This window comes from Cetorhinus maximus, chromosome 12 (genome assembly GCF_964194155.1).
Source record: "Cetorhinus maximus chromosome 12, sCetMax3.hap1.1, whole genome shotgun sequence".
Lineage (NCBI taxonomy): Eukaryota > Metazoa > Chordata > Chondrichthyes > Lamniformes > Cetorhinidae > Cetorhinus > Cetorhinus maximus.
This window is the reverse complement of record NC_135890.1, coordinates 74,736,173-74,754,126: the sequence shown is the minus strand read 5'-3', so window position 1 is coordinate 74,754,126 and position 17,954 is coordinate 74,736,173. Positions and strand designations below refer to the sequence as shown.

Below are 17,954 nucleotides of genomic sequence, written 5' to 3'. Positions count from 1 at the left end.
ATTGGGGAGTTCCAGGATTTTGATCCAACAATAATGAAGGAATGGCAATACATTGCTAGGATGGCTTGGGGCTTGGAAGGAAACTAGTAGATGATGGTGTTCCCATGCGCTGCTGCAGTTGTCCTTCTAGGTCTGGGGTTTGCCAGCTGTGGCTCTTTAACATTTCAATTGCAGCTTCCACCGTTTTCCAGTTGGATCACATTGTCATGAAAATATCCAAACAAAAATTAAGTCAAAAAAAGTAAAGAGCCATGTTTTTATTGTGGGGATAAAAAGGTAATCATTATGCTGCAGTTTATGGTTTCAAAGGAATATTTTAATTGAAAAACAGTGTTCTAAATAAGCCCGTTTTCGAATACAGCAGCTACACTATGGTTATGGATAATATCTTCGGTTTGAGAAACAGGTTTTATGATTGCGATCATTATTGTTTCTAATATAGCTGAGATGATAAATTATTCTCAATGTGTTCTTATAAGCTATATTTTTTAAATCACGAGGATCAACAGCCGAAAAAAGATGTCTTAATTTCATGCATTTTAAGTTGAACTTCATTTTGAAGATGACTCGATAGTTTAAAAAGAAAATCGAAAAATGTGATAATTCAGAGTTAGGTGCATTTTAATTGAGATTATTTTTTCTGTTGATACATAAATTCAATTACCTGTATTGAATTTATGTAAGAAACACTTGGCAATTTGTCAAGTGCTTACTTGGTTTAGAATTTTTTTTTGTCTTGCACCTTCCAATACTTCACCTCATCCTCCCCAACCTGCCTGCCGCAGATGCATCTGTCTATGACAGTATCGGTAGGAGTGGCCACCGCACAGTCGCTGTGGAGACAAAGTACCACTTCACATTGAGGATACCCTCCATCGTGATATGTGGCATTACCACTGCTAAATAGGATAGATTTTGAACAGATCTAGCAACTCAAGGCTGGGCATCCATGAGGCACTGTGGGACATCAGCAGCAGCAGAACTGTACACGAACACAATCTGTAGCCTCATGGCCCTACCATTACCATCAAGCCAGGGGATCAACCCTAGTTCAATGAAGAGTGCAGGAGGGCATGCCAGGAGCAGCACCAGGCATGCCTAAAAATGAGGTGCCAACCTGGTGAAGCTATAACACAGGACTACTTGTGTGCAAAACAACATATGCAGCAAGTGACAGAGAGCTAAGCGATCCCACAACCAAAGGATCAGATCCAAGCTATGCAGTCCTGCCACATCCAGTCGTGAATGGTGGTGGACAATTAAACAACTCACTGGAGGAGGAGGCTCCACAAATATCACCATCCTCAATGATGGAGGAGCCCAGCATATCAATGCAGAAGATAAGGCTGAAGCATTTGCTACAATCTGCATCTGGAAGTGCCAAGTGGACAATCCATCTCGGTCTCCTCCGGGGCACCCAGCGTCACAGATGCCAGCCTTCAGCCAATTTGATTCACTCCAGAAAAAGCAGGACAAATCCAACCCGGCCAATTACCACCCCGTCAGTCTGCTCTCGATCATCAGTAAAGTAATGGAAGGAGTCATCAAGAGTGCCATCAAGCGGCACTTGTTTAACAATAACCTGCTCACGGATGCCCAGTTTGGGTTCCGCCAGGGCCACTCAGCACCTGACCTCATTACGGTCTTGGTTCAAACATGGACAAAAGAGCTGAACTCCCGAGGTGAGGTGAGTGTGACTGCCCTAGACATCAAGGTCGCATCTGATCGAGTGTGGCATCAAGGATCCCTAGCAAAATTGGAGTCAATGGGAATCAGGGGAAAACTCTCCACTGGTTGGAGTCATACCTAGCACAAAGGAAGATGGTTGCAGTTGTTGGAGGTCAGTCATCTCAGCTCCAGGGCATTACTGCAGGAGTTCCTCAGGGTAGTGTCCTCGACCCAACCATCTTCAGCTGCTTTATCAATGACATTCCTTCCATCATAAGGTCGGAAGTGGGGATGTTCACTGATGATTGCACACTGGTCAGCACCATTTGCGACTCCTCAGATATTGAAGCAGTCCATGTCCAAATGCAGCAAGACCTGGACAATACCCAGGCTTGGGCTGACAAGTGGCGAGTAACATTCACGCCAAACAAGTGAGAGGCAATGACGGTCTCCAACGTGAGAATATCCAACCATTGCCCCTTGATAATCAATAGCATTACCATCACTGAATCCCCCACTATCTACATCATGGTGGTTACCATTAACCACAACTGAACTGGACTAGCCATATAAATACTGTGGCTACAAGAGCAGGTCAGAGGCTAGGAATCATGTGAACCTCCCGACTCCCCAAAGCCTGTCCACCATCTACAAGGCACAAGTCAGGAGTGTGATAGAATACTCCCCACTTGCCTGAATGAGTGCAGCTCCCACAACACTCAAGAAGCTTGACACCATCCAGGACAAAGCAGCCCACTTGATTGGCACCACATCCACAAACATTCACTCCCTCCACCACTGATGCACAGTGGCAGCAGTGTGTACCATCTACAAGATGCAGTGCAGGAATTCACCAAGGCTCCTTCGACAGCATCTTCCAAACCCACGACCACTACCACCTAGAAGGACATGGGCAGCAGATAGATGGGAACACCACCACCTGGAAGTTCTCCAAGTCACTCACCATCCCGACTTAGAAATATCACTGTTCCTTCAGTGATGCTGGGTCAAAATCCTGGAACTCCCTTCCTAACAGCACTGTGGGTGTGCCTACATCACATGGACTGCAGTGGTTCAAGAAGGCAGCTCACCACCACCTTCTCAAGGGCAACTAGGGATGGGTAATAAATGATGGCCCAGCCAGAAAAGCCCACATCCCGTGAATGAATTAAAAAAAAGTTTTTATTTTGGGCAAATGTTTTTTGAAAAGGTTCTTCAGATAAAAAAGATTGCCAGACCCTTTTCTAGGTGGTAGAGGTTGTGGGTTTGGGAGTTCCTGTTGAAGAAGCGTTAGCAAATTGTTGTCGTGTACCTTGTAGATTGTCTACTCTTGCACCGAGCAGAAGTTGCCATCTGGAGAGGTGATGGTGAACTTAGTTGATTGTTCAAATGGTCCTTCTATATATAGTTTAGTGACATCCTGCAGAACTAAGGAGCAAGATGGGCACCATGCTTGCACTTTCCAAGCCCTTCCTCCTCCTTGCAACCAGGGATTTTCCTAACACTCAGCATCTATACCAGCCCACTTGTAGAGCTGTATGCTAGCGAAGAACAAATGGAGAAACTTCCATTACATAGCACCAGTCACATCCTTGGAAGGTCCCATTGTTGTAGTCTAGGCAGTAAAATACCTGTTTCATGGAAGTCCAGCAGTTTGGAGTGAGCATGTGTATATTTTTGTATTTCAAACAGCAGTCTGAAATTCCGTTGGTAGTTCTCCTAGCGGAACTGAGGTAATGCCAGAATATGTATTATGGCTTAAAATGGCTATTTATGTCATTCCTCTGGGAGTTCCGCCAGTCTCCCAAACTTATACCAGGAAGTTCCCTGTGGAATTTCAGGGCTAGAATTTTAATTCTGAAGCATCAAATCCAGATTTACAAGAACAAAACACGTTTACTACGGAATTGACACGAAAAAACCGAATGAAGATCAAGGAAGATATTTTGCAGTCATTTCAGAGCAGATGGTGTACCCACCCTTTGTTATTTTCTCCCCCTATAAACGGGAAGAGCTGGTTTTATTTCAAAACTGCAACATATTTTCACGCCATAGGGAATAAACACACCTCCCACACTCCTTGCACCCTCCACCCAAACCCCTCACCCTAGTTTAAAGTACTTTAATCCTTTCTCTCTCAGAGGCAGCTATTCATGTTGGGGTACCATTCTGCAGGTTTTGTGTACCTTTGATACTTCACCCAGGTCCTCAACTCTTTACATGCAAGCCCACTCCAAAAGTATTAGTAGTCTGTTGAACCAGACAAGCCAATCAGCCATGAATAAACAGGCCATCTCTCACAAACACGTGCTGCCAGGAGACCTTGTGGGATAGTGATCAGGAGCAGGAATTGTACCCAATCTCCTCCTGCCCCAACACCAGTCAAAGTGCAATGAAGCACCTGGGACAATATCTGTCAAGTTGACAGAGAAATGATTTAGTTCCTACAGTTCAGTAGCATGGCATGAGGCATATATACTTACTGAGCTATCAACTGGGTCAGGGAGAGAAAACTTTTATTTCACAGAATCTTGGACGAAGATTTGAATGGAAAAGATTTGCAGGGCTATGTGGAAATAGCAGGGAAATTAGACTAATCGGACAGCCCTTTAAAGAATTGGTACAGGCACAATGGGCCAAATGGCCTCCTTCTGCCCTGTATCATAATCCATGGTTATAGGATTTCAGTCAGAAATCCACAATGGTGTTGCTCTGCATCTCAAAGTGCAAGAACAGTTCCTCAACATTCTCGTGACAAATGCTTTCTTTCAATTCCCATTCCCTTTTGTGGAAATGAACTAATGGAAAACACCACTCAGCAACCTGGGAAGAAGAAGAACATTCCAATCCCATGACTACCGACTCAACATTCACAGAGCAAACATATGTGACAAGGTCCCACAGTCACAGTGAATGATAAAGGCCGTAATGACTTCATCGTGTCTCAGGTTTGTGCTTTATATATGAAATGAAGTGTTACACACCCCTTGGTGAAAATTTCTATAGGGCAGCACAATTGAAAGGAAGAGAGGTCATTGTAACGCCTTACTCAAACCACTGAACTAACTGCTCCCATGGGAGGAAATACATGGGCAAAATTCAATTGGATCAAAGCAAAGAGGTATACACAGCCTGGGTATAAGAATATAGCACTGCAATATTTGTATTAGTCTGCTGAAATACTCCCAAATACAGAATTGAAGTGTTATGGGCCAGCCTTGTGCATCCGACATGGTTGGGGTGGAGGCTGACCAATTTTTTGCACACTGACAATATAGGGCAGTTAGCTGGCAATGAGACTCCCAACATGATATAGGATAGGATCCCAAACACAGGTATTCAGGATAATGCACGTGAATCTGCACTCGTTCACTGACCATCACGATTCTCTCACGAGAGCACGGCAAAAAACTGGTGCATGTGACAATAAGTGATGCTTGCAAGAAAAATTGCTACAAGCACTTTTGTTTCTAAATACATAAAAACAACCTGCACTAGGTTAGGTGGGAACCTTAGTAAGTTGTTTCCCCCAAATATTGCTGAGTGATTCTCATTTTAAGGTTTTCCTGTAACAATTTGCACTGAAAGACTCCTTCCTGCCACCCCAAAAATAAAATGCATCATGCCTGAGATAGCGTCATCTTTCAGAGGAAGAGTGCACTCTGTCAAACAGACAAAATAACTTTACAAGCAACAGGGCAGTCTGTAAATAGTTTATGGAGTTCCAGGTCAGTTAAAAATCTTGTCGTTGGCCTGAAATGTGCAAGCATTCTGCAAATGAAAGGAAACTTCAACAGAACAGTGTGGCAGAGCTACATTTCTCCTACAAATGTGGGTGGGTCCCCATGGAGTCACATTTTCTTCATTGTTGATAACATGGTGAAAAACAATGTTTCTAACAATGATAAATGTTTCACAAGTCTGTGGTACATTGTGATTTTAATACAGTTGCATTCACAGAAAATCCCATTCACTGTTTCCAGATAAAGAGTATCTGCATCAGTAAAACTTTCCATGCATAGCTACGAACAGACAACTTTGATATTACAGCAAACTGTTAAATAAAGGAGCTGGCATTTATATGGTGCCTTACACCTCCTCAGAACATCCCAAAGTGTTTCACAGCCAACTAATGACTTTTCACTTCGCTATGCAGGAAAATGCAGTAGCCAGTTTGTACAGAGAAGTCCCACAAACAAAAAAAAAAGTATGGCAAGACCAAAGTTGCATAGGATTTACAGCACTGAAACAGGCCTTTCAGCCCACGGATCTATGCCAGTGTTTATGCTCCACACAAGCCTCCTCCCAAACTACTTCACCTAAACCAATCAACATATCCTTCTATTCTTCTCTCCTTTATATGCTTATTTCGCTGCCACTTAAATGCATCTGTGCATTTTCCCTCAACTACCACATGTAGTAGCAAGTTCCACATTCTAACCACTCACTGGGTAATCAAGTTTCTCCTGACTTCCTTTTTGTATTTATTAGTGACTATCTTATGACTTGTGGCTTTGTGCTCCCCACAAGTGGAAACATCTTCTCTGCATCTAACCTAACAGGCCTCTTCATAATTCTATAGACCACTATAAAGTTAACCTTCAGCCTCCCTTTTCAGGGTAATAACAGCCTTCCACCTGTTTAGTCTTCCCTGATAGTTATATTCTCTCAATTCTGCTTTCATCGTTGTAAATCTTTTACACACCTTCTCCAGTGTCTCTATATCATTTTGTTTGAGTCTTGACTGCCTGTCTGAGCCTGGAGTTCAAGACTTAAACAGCAAGTTATGAAGGAATCTCTCCCAGAGAAACTCAAGAGTCCTGTGTACAGGGAAAATGTACACCCACTGCATTGAGTCTGGCTGGGCGACCTTCAGGGATATTGTGTATTCCACTGCTCTAGAGGTTCATGGCCTTACCTCTCGTAAGCATCAATATTGGTTCGATGAAAGCAACAAGATAATCCAAAAACTACTAGAAGAGAAACATAACGTCTACAGTGTTTACCTCAATGACAAATCATCACTATCCAAGCACAATGCCTACTGAAACATCCACAGGACTGTCCAAACTCAGAGATGCATGACACTTGGCTGAATCAGAAAGCAGAAAAATTTCAGTCACATGCATACCACAAAGACTGGAAGTTACAAGAATTGCCACAATGCTCTGAAATCTGTCTACAGGCCCCAGTCTACTGGTTCATCACTAATCCTTGGTGCCAACAGGTCAACACTGTTCACAGAAAAAACCCAAATTCCAGAAAGATGGGCAGAGCACTCTACCACATCCTCAATCAGCCTTCATCTGTCAATGAAGAAGCAATCAACAGGCTGGCACAGTTTGCCATCAACTACTCTCTTGATGAGCTCCCACACTGTTAGAAACAACAAAAGCAATCAAACTCCTGTCTAGTGGCAAAGCTCCAGGAGCTGATGTCTATAAAGATGTAGGCCAATGCCTAGTCAGGAAGCTCACTGAACTCTTTCAGTCCACATGGGAGCAAGGAATCATCCTGCAAGGATACAAAAACACCTGTAATATCCACCTGTACAAGTGGAAAGAAACTTGCTGATCTTGTGACAGAGGAATCTCGTGCCTCCCCATCATGAACAAAATCTTTGCCAGAATCCTTCTAAGTCACATAGTGCAACATCTCAACCAGAATCTGCTGCTAGAAAGTCAGTGTCGTTTCAAATAAGGTCGAGGAACCACTGATATGGTGTTTGCAGTTAGGAGCTCCAGGAGAATTGCCAAGAACAGAACATGGACCTCTACACCATGTTTGATACAGTCAGCCTTCGGAAGGGTAATGAAGAAATTCAGCTACCCTGAGGTCTTCATCACAATGTTCGACAGTTCCATGACAGCATGCCCGAGCATTTACTAGCTCATGGTGAGTCTTCTGACCTATTATTCCCAGTCACTAATGGAGTTAAATAGAGCTGTTTGCAAGCGCCAACCCTATTCAGCATGTTTTTCTCTGCCATGCTCTCTCCGATGCCTTCCATGATGTTGATCCTGGCATCGAAATCAGATAGCGCATGGACAGGAAGTTGCTCGAGCAAAGACCTAGGTCTCCAAGGACATACTTCACGATTTCCTGTTTGTCAATGACTGAGCTCTAGCTGCCGGTTCGGAGCCGAACATGCAATGTAACATGAACTTGTTCTCCAATGCAACAACTTCAGCCTTACTATCAGAATGAAGAAAACAGGAGGATAAACCAGTCTATTCCAGGAAAGCCCCATCTCAAGCCCTAGGTTTCAGTCCATGGCCAGAACCAGTAGCGGTCAAGATGACTTATCTCTGCAGCACACTCTCTATATTGCAAATAAGACACATGCAAGAATTGCCAAAGCAAGGGTAGTCATCCACAGACTTTGAACATCTGCCCAGGAACATGGAGGATTAAGTCTGCCTACCAAACAAAGTCTACAGAGCAATAGTCCTTCCCACTCTGCTCTATGCATGACAGACTTGGACTGTGTACCAGGGTCATGCCAAGAAGTTCAACCACTTTCATTTGAGCTGCCTTCAGAAGCTTCTGAAGATCAGATGACAGGGCAAAATATCAGACACTGAGGTGTTAACCCAGGACTGCATGTCAAGCATCCACACCGTATTAAGATAGTCACAACTAACTTGGGCTGGTCATGTAACCAGAATGCCAGAAGCTTGCTTACCAAAGTAAATCTTCATATGGTCTGGGGTGTGCTCTCATTGCAGTCAAAGGAAGCACTCTAAGAAAACTCTAGAGGCTTCACATAGGAGTTTTGATATCAATTTTGAGTCCTGGGAGAAGCTTACCCAGGATCACTGCACCTGACAAAACCAAATAAAAAAATGTTGCCGCCTCCTTCAAAAGTAAGCGCACCTCAGAGGCAGAAAGAAAATGCAAGGACAGGAAACTCCAAGCCAGCAACTAGTCCAAAACTCAATTATCTGCACTATTCTGTCCCATTTGCAGCAGAACCTTCTGGCCGTAGATTAGCCTTAGCAGTCACCTACATACCCATCGGAACCCTACCAAACACCCGAGATGATAAACATCGTTATCTTTGCCTCAAAGGACAAACAAGATCCTTTTGTTAACAGACAGGCTAGAACTGTGCACAGTATTCTACCTTGGGTATAGTTGGAGGCATACATGCTGGCCAGAACACAAGTATTACCGTTGCTGTTTTGAGTAATGACGTTCTTTATGGTCACCTGAAAAGACCGACAAGGCACCAATTTAACATCCCATCTCAGAGATACATCTAATGATACAGCAGTCACCTGAGTATTGCACTGAAATATCAGCCCAAGTTTTATGCTGAAGTCCTGGAGTGAAGCTCGAACCCAGAGCCTTCAGAGTTGGAGATGAGAGTGCTACCACTGAACCAAGCTGCACTTATCTCACAAAACAGTCTTCTCCATCAGAATTCCCCTTAATAGTGTACCATTCAACATCTTCTCAATTAGTGAATCTCCTGACTTTTGCAAATAGGTATTTAAAAAAGTTATGGCAATAAGTTGCAAAAAGTGATTATTCATCAATAGGACACTGAAGATCAAATCTCCTTCACCTACATGACTCACTGTTCTGAGATCCCATTCATGGAACAAATTACTTTTCCGACAGTTTACCGGTAAACATGCTCAAGATCTTGCTCATATCAATTCTCAGATTAAAATATTACTTCTAAGCTAATAAATCATGTTCAGTAATTCAACACTCTATCTGTAACTAACGACATTAGCCCAACCTCACCAAGAGCCACAGGGGGCCCAGCTGGCCACATCCCTACTCACTACAAATGCTAGTGGGATCTACTTTAGGGGATACCCTTTATCTCCAAGCAAAATTTAGATGAAAACCCATGTTAACAATCCTGCCTTGGAGCCATGATATCAGATTGGAAACTTTTGCTTACGGATTGTTTTCTTGGCTTCTTCAAATTTTAAAATTATTTACAAAATTTAAAATTATTGACACAGGTCAATAGGTCCATGGCTAGTTTTTGTATGCGTAAACATTTAAAGCAACTCCTAATACTGACACCAGTGATGAAAATTGAAACGTTCTGTTTTAACCTCCAAAAGAAACTGGTATGGCAAAATCAAAAGGGAATTCTTCCCAATATCCTGGACAATACTTTCTCTCTCAATCAACTTCGTTATAAAATAGATTATTTGATCACTTAGGTCATGACTTTGTGTGGAGCTTGCTATGTGCAAATACACTGCCTGATTTCTGACATTACAAAAAGTGACTACACTTAATCAGCTGTAAACCTCTTTGCGGTATCCTGATGTTGTGAAAGGTGCTATATAAACATGTCTTTTTTATTCAGTGAGTCGATTTCAGTGGAGTCACAGCTTCTTCATTGTTGAGTGTAATTGCATTGCCACTGCCAATCATGGAGCTGTCTGCAACCTATTTGTCAGCCTCTGCCAAGTGGAAGGCAGGAGATTTACCCAGGAGCTAAATGTGTGCCACATTTGTCAACCATCCAAGAATCCTACCAGACAACTGAAAATGCTGACCATATCCAGAGTATCACTGTTTTGACATGAAAGGGAAAGCTTTATGACTAGTGTTTCTGGTGTGGAGCCTTCACTACATATTTGAAACTTGCATATGCTCCACACTTTCTCATCCACTGAAAATGAACACACTCAAAACTAATAAGTGTGCACATGATTTCCTGCACTGCAATCTCAGGAGGTGAGATTTTGCACCTGGAGCAACTTTTGTAAAATTTACCCTCAGAGTTGCCAGTACATGATTTATATATTATATATCTATTTATCTTGACTCTTTTGACAGCACTGCTTTGTGATTTGATTCCTAATACTGGATTCTTAAAGTCTGAATGGACGTTATTCAAATCTCAGATCTTCATATCAATTTTAGCTTGGCAAAGCATTGCTGGCAGAACTTGTACATCACTAAAAGAAAGAAATAGCTTGCATTTATATAACAGTATTCATGACCCCAGAATGTCCTAGTCACTGTTGTATCAAAGGAAACACAGCAGTTAATTTTAGCATAGCAAACTCCCACAAGCAGCAATGTGATAATGACAAGATAATCGCTTTTATGATGTTGTTGAGGGATAAATATTGGCAGGAGAGAACTCCCTTACTCTTCTTCAAAATTGTACCATAAGTCCTTTTACATCCAGCTGAGGGGCCAGATGAAGCCTCAGCTTAACATCTTACCCGAAAATCGGCACTTCCAACTGTGCATCACTCCCTCGTTACAGCATTGTAGTGTCAGCCTAGATTATTTACTCAAGTCTCTTAAGTAGCTCTTAAGCCCATAACCTCCTTTCTAACTCAGAAATGAGAGTTCTACCACTGAGCCATGGCCAACACCTGGTTACCACCAGAAGCATACAAAATATAGGGTCTAAACTGAGTCTCTGACAGTCCCTTGGACCTGAATGTTTGTGCAATGTGCCACCAAAGGTAGCATAATACAGGGCAACTGACCAACTTCATCAGGACAAATCACCCAAATTACAGCAGGGAAAGCAGTGGTTGCAAGTCATGGATTGCTCCTTCAATGTTGCTTTCGCAGCAGCCCAACAGGATCAAAATACTGTTAAACTGTAAACACAAGTCCAGCAAGCTTGATAAGTGACCAATACAGTTCACTACTGAGATTTCCACTGTAGAGTCCAGCTTTAGATGACCATCAAAAGCAACACCAATTACTCTAAGGGAAGATAGGGGAATAGAAATGATCTTCACAGAGAGGGAGCAGAGAAGGGTAAAATGCAAATAAAATGATTTAGTAATTCATCTAAAGATATCTGATACAATCCACCCAACTCAATTCCTCAATGCACAGCAACGTGTAAATCAAACTGTACACATCAGAACAGAATAGGCCATTAGTTTCTGTCATTCAAGAAGATCACGGTTGATCTATACTTCAAATACATTTGGCCACCTTTGCCCCATATCCCTCTACATCCTTATCTAATAAAGATTTGTTATGATCAGTCTTGAAAGTTTCAATTGCTCCTGTATGCACACAGTCTGTTAGGGGACAGAATTTCAAATTTCTACAAAGTGAAAAAATGCTGCCCAATTTCACTCCTAAATCTCATAGCTCTAATTTTCAGATTATGTCCCCTCGTTTTGGATTCCCTCACCAAAAGACATTGTTTCTCTGTATGTACCTGATCAAATCATTTTACTACCTCAAACATCTCAAATAGGTCATTTTTTAACCTTGCAAACTCAGGAATAGTTATCATTTATGCAACCTGCCCTCAACTTAACCCTTTAAGCCCTGGTTTCATTCTGATGCAAGTCTTCACACTAAATGGTCATAAAGAGTTATGAGTGAATTCACCTAATTAATATGCAATGTAAAATAATGAACACATTGCATTTCGCACACCAATAGGTTGAGGGAATCTACTTTAAAAAATCGATCTATCATATTTTCAAAATCTATAGGAAAATGATCAGGGCATTCTGAAATGTGAGTGTTGATTTGACTGATCTCAGCAGGGGACAACAATTGGATTCAATACCTCTAGACTAGGCAAAAAAACAAAAAGGCGGCAAAGATTCCTGCTGTTTAGTAACCTCTCCTTGAAAGATCATGCATGCCTGTGTACATTTCACAAAACAATCTGCTCAGGTTCAACTTTTATGTCCTCCACATTCAACAGTCAGTCCACATTCGATTACAGGAGTTCACACACAGCCACTTGAGTAAGGTACTGGAGGGTCTCCAGCAACTACGGTACAAAATCCCAACAAGACAGTGCTGTGAGAAAAGGATGCAGCATAAGTGGGCATTGTGTTTTAAAATAAAAACAAATTTACTGAGCTAATACGGGCCACCACTTTGAGTTCCACTGGAGCAGTGCCACTAAAAACACCAATGGGGAAGGAGCCACCTGCATCCTGAAGCAACTTTGATCATTTTTGTGTGGAGTGAGGTCACATTTTTATCATGTTCTGGCAGCCTATTCAGACACACCCAATCCCAAAACACATGTTAATAGCTGTGTTCTGCTGTATGTTCAGTACCAGGAGAATTCCAGCACAGTCAGCTTCAGATTGACTCTCTCAATAATCAAACATTAAGCTCCCCTGAAAATAGGGAAAAAAATATCACTGCAGCTGCTCTGGACTGAAAGCTGACGTGTTCTCTATTGGGACAGCAAATTTTAAACCTTACCTTAAAAAAATGAACAAATACATGTTTGTTTAAATACACAGAGGAGCACAGAGCAGAACATACCACCTCCCTGGACTTTATTCTCCTCTATTTTTAATGCAAATCTGAAAAAAAAAATTTAGACATCAGGAAATTAATCCTTCTACAGAAAACATACCAATGGTACAATTGGTAAGGAAGAACTGCAGTGAAAAGATCAAATGTGGCAAAGATCATGCAGATGAAGTGCTGAACAGGGGCAGAGGGAGAAGGTACACAATATTATGTGGAGCTGACAGCTATCTTTATTTGGAGCTGGACAATAACTATCTGTGGGTATATATCACAAACTTCTGATCAGCACTAGATATTCCCATAGACTGTGTTATCAGTCTCTCCTGTAAGCACTCCCAGTGTTCTTTACAATGCTCTGCTGGCCAATATCTAGTCAAACTTGATAGCGTGACCTTGGGTCATAACCCTGAAACTCCTCACTGTGTGCACTGATATCATACTCTCAAACACGCTTCTACCTGCATTTGTCCTAACTTCCAGAAGGTGGACTGGTGGACTTCCAGAAGGTGGACTCTAGTGAGTTGAAGCCAATCGCAAACCAACAAGCTGGTTTATTTTACTTGAAATGAATGAACAGAAAACATCTTACACTGAAGTTCAATCCAATACTTATTTCTCAAGTAAAATCAGTATTTGCTAAACTGGCTGGCTCCAACCTCAAAAATGATCTCTCTCCCTGTGACTGCTTCATTGCCAAGATTTTGCAGACTGTTCTTGTATCCCAGCAATACAGAAAGCCAAATACTTATCCTCTGACCCTCCCCCCAGCTCTCTTTGCCCAGTGACTGGCAAATTGAGCTGGCAATCAAACTTGTTACTGCCCTAAGTATATGGTCCTGGCAGCGAGATGGGGTGTGGTAGCTACTTCCCTATTAGGCTCTAATGAATGAAACCATTCCAAAATATGAATTGTCCAGAATGTCTCAACAAAGCCAGTTGTCTCAAAGTGGCATGCTGTGTGTGAAACCCCAATCCTAACAGAAGCTTCATCTGGATTTAATTTGCATCTTCAAAAGCAGGGGGTGATGTGAGATGAATTTATCATGGTGTAATCCCAACAGAAATCTATCCAAATTTGCTCTCAGTTAAAGGGTTTCCACATTCAGAAAACCTAATATCTCAACCAACACCCATGGCTAGAAGCCCAAACATCACACAATTCTGGGTATGGTACAAATGTATCATAAACCCATGGCCAGAATGCCAGAAGGGTCCTCTAGACAATGCAGACTTGCTCAGCACCAGTCTAGGCTAATACTCTGATGTAATGAATAACCTAGGCTAAGTCCTACAGCAAGATTTGAATCTATGCTTCTGACGGAATAGAGCAGTGCCAAACTGAATCAAGTATCGACTAAAGTGTCAAAGTTGCTTCAGCAATGGCCATCAAGAACAATTCAATGTCAAATCGAATTGCTCAAACTTATAAGCGCCTGAAAGAGCCAGTATATTAGCATAGTGGAATCCAAATCAGCGTATTTTAAAATCTGATAGAAGCCTACTTCAAACTCTATGCACTTTGGCAAAACATAAGAAATCATAACAATTTGGGCAATTTAAGGAGGGCAAGTTCCTATTAAAAAGAAAGCACTAAAGATTTAAATTCATATAGCATTGAATTGTGTCTTTCAAACATCCCAAATGCTTCACATGCAATTAATTAACTTGAAGTGGAATAACTATTACATCGCTGGCCTGTCCTTGTTAGTATAGTGCTTAGTATCCTCTCCTGTCATGCAGGAGACCTGCATTCAATTCCCCAACGGTTCCAAATGTGTGCAGTATAGGCAATGCTCATGCTTTGGGCTCCCCTTCGATAGCTCAGCTGGTAGAGCTGAGGACTGTAGGTGACTGTAAAACGGGTATCCTTAGGTCACTGGTTCATTTCTGGCTCGAAGGAAACCCTCCTTGTTTTCCTTTTCCACCGCCGCTGCCATCATGGAGGGACCACAGACTCAGACCATCAAACTGGCTCCGCTTACTAAAGTTCTTGAAAGGCGGGATCCCAGAGACAGTGTACTCAGGTCCGTGTGGAATTTATGGATGACAGCAACCGATCCATCATTCAAAATGTGAAAGGACCAGTCAGTGAGGGAGATATGCTCACACATTTGAAATCTGAGCGTGAAGCAAGAAGATTACGATAACAGATCATCAAAACTGATGCCAGCTGAAGCCACTATTGAAGTAATTGGTTATGGACATTTTCACAAAGTTTTTTTGACAAAATGGGACAATAAACATTATAAATAAGTAACCTTTAATATAAAAAAACAGATGGCTGTTTGCGCATGGTACAATTCCACAAACAGCAAGCTGATAGATGATCTGTTAATTTGTTTTTAGTGGTGTTGCTTGGAAAGGAAACTGCTCTATTCTACTGCAAATAATGCCATGGGTTCTTTAGGTTCATGTTAGCCATCAAGTCAGAAGGGGTCTCAGACAATACAGCACTTCCTCAGCGCCAGTCTAGGCTAATACTCTGATGTAATGCATGACCTAGGCTATGTCCTAGAGCAGTATTTGAATTTATGCTTCTGACAGAGTAGGGTGGTGCCAAACTGAATCAAGTGTCGACTCAAGTGTCAATGTTACTCACAGTTTTGCCAGCAGGCTAAAAATGTTTTAGCAACAAAACACTGCAAGGAAAAAGAATCATGTACTTCAGCCAATATATATAATACATGAAACTTATAAACTGAAATTACTACCATCGTAACTAAATAATGGCAGTTTTGTAACTACCAATTTCACGCAGCATAATGCTCTCCAGAGACAGCACAAGTTAGGAAGGACAAAATCCACAATTCGATTACAGGCTGCCATTCAATTTCACTGAACTTTTTATGCACTCACATCATACTTCACTGAACCAACATTGCACTCTGGATCCTAAACCACCCAAGAATGTAAACAAGGCTGTAATTCATAATCAGCATTTATTATTCTGCACATGCATAGACCCCACGTTCATTATTCCGTGGCCAACTAATTAAGTGTTTCTGCAGATGTTCTGCTGTTGAACCAAGTAATCGTTAAATGCCGACTTAGAATCCTACAACTTAGCAGCTGTGGCTCAGTCCATAGCACCCTTGCCTTTGAATCAGAAGGTTGTGGGTTCATGTTCCACTCCCGGAAACCAAGAACTGTGATTGTACTCAAAAGAGTTGCAATCTGTGACTGTTGATAACTCGAAAGAATTTTAAAGAGACCAATTCTTCACAGAGAAGATACACCACAGGTCCACTGGAGCACTGAATAATTTTTCCTACCTTTCTCCCTTAGATGCCTTCCTCCAAGACTGTTCAGGCTGAGATTCTTTGCTGTCAATTGGTCGAGTCTGTACCCTCTTCATTGTGCCTTTTTCACTATGCTGATTGAGACGGAATGCAGTATTTCAAGTGTGGTCTGCCTGGTACACTGCAAAGTTCCAGCAACACCTCTGGACATGGCCACTGTTCTATATATCCCAGAATTCTGTTTGCTTTTTAATTGTTCCACCATATTGTCCAGCATTGAAATTAGCATTTTTACTATTATTTTTGGGTCCTTTTCTCCTCTCTGCCAATTCAATCAATTAGGTGACTAATGTGCAACACTTTACACTCATTTTAAAGCATGAAGTCTGGGTTGACACAATAGTGCAGTCCTAAGGGAATTCTGCATTGCTGGAGTTGTAGCCTGTTAGAATGGGATGATAAACCAAAGCTCTGTCTATCTGTTCAGGTACTTTAAGATGGACAGGGAGCTCTCCCTGTGTCTTGGTCAACATTCTTTCTTTAACTAACACTACCAAATAAAGTACCTGTGAATCATCTCATTTATTGTTTGTGGAACATTGTTGTACACAAATTGCTCACCACATTTGTTGCTGAATGTAAATCACTTTGGGGCATCAGAGGTTGAGGTAAGATTGCATAGGATTACGTAGGACAGATAGCACAGAAACAGGCCATTTGGTCCAACCAATTCATGACAGTGCTTATGGTCCAATCAATCCTCCTCCCATCCTTCCAATTTTTAAAATTTTTTCATGGGATGTGGGCGTTGCTGGCCTTTGTTGTCCATCCCTAATTGTCCTCGAGAAGGTGGTGGTGAGCCACAATCTTGAACAGCTGCCATCCATGTGGCCCAGGTACTCCCACAAAGCTGTCAGGAAGTAGTTCCAGGATTTTGACCCAGCAACGGTGAAGGAACAGAGATATAGTTCCAAGTCAGGATGGTGTGTGTGTGTGTCTTGGAAGGAAAATTGCAAGCTGCCCTTGTCCTTCTAGATAGTTGATATCGCAGGCTGCAAGGTGCTATCAAAGGAGCCTTGGTGAGTTACTGCAGTGCATCTTATATATAGCCCATACTGCTGCAACCGTGCGTTGGTGGTGGAGGAAGTTTAGGTTGGTGGATGGGGTGCCGAACAAGTGGGCTGCTTTGTCCCAGATGTCATTGAACTTCTCAAGTGTTGTCGGAGCCACATTAATCCAGGCAAGTGGAGAGTATTCCATCACACTCCTGACTTGTGCCTTGTAGATGGTGGGCAGGCTTTGGGGAGTCAGAAAGTGAGTTACTCACCTCATTATTCTCAGTCTCTGATCTGCTCTTGCAGCCACAGTACTTATACGGCTGGCTAGTTCAGCTTCTGGTCAATGGTATCCCCAGGATGTTGATAGTGGGGGATTAAGAGATAGCAATGCCACTGAATGTAAAGGGGAAATGGTTAGATTCTCTCTGGTTGGAGATAATCTTTGCCTGTCACTTGTGTGACGGATGTGTTACTTTCCACTTATCAGCCCAGCCCACATGTTGCCCAGATCTTGCTGAATATGGCCATGGACAGCTTCAGTATCTATGGAGTTGTAAATGATACTGAACATTGTGCAATCATTAGTGAATATCTCCACTTCTGATCTTATAATGGTTGGAGTAGGGTGGGGGGAGGGGGGTGGAAATGGGAAGGGAAGGTCAAGGTCATTAATGAAGCAGCTGAAGATGGTTGGGCCTAGGACACTACCCTGAGGTCAGGAGCAGAATGTTCCTGGCACAAA

General features: G+C 42.2%; 1 protein-coding gene and 1 pseudogene across 2 annotated transcripts in view; one reads left to right on the top strand and one right to left on the bottom strand.

Moving 5' to 3' along the window:
• LOC144687585 (septin-2) overlaps positions 1–17,954 on the bottom strand; it is a 125,809-nt gene that overhangs the window by 80,064 nt on the left and 27,791 nt on the right. The window lies entirely within an intron of this gene.
• Positions 14,854–15,142, top strand: LOC144687586 (small ribosomal subunit protein eS28 pseudogene; annotated as a pseudogene).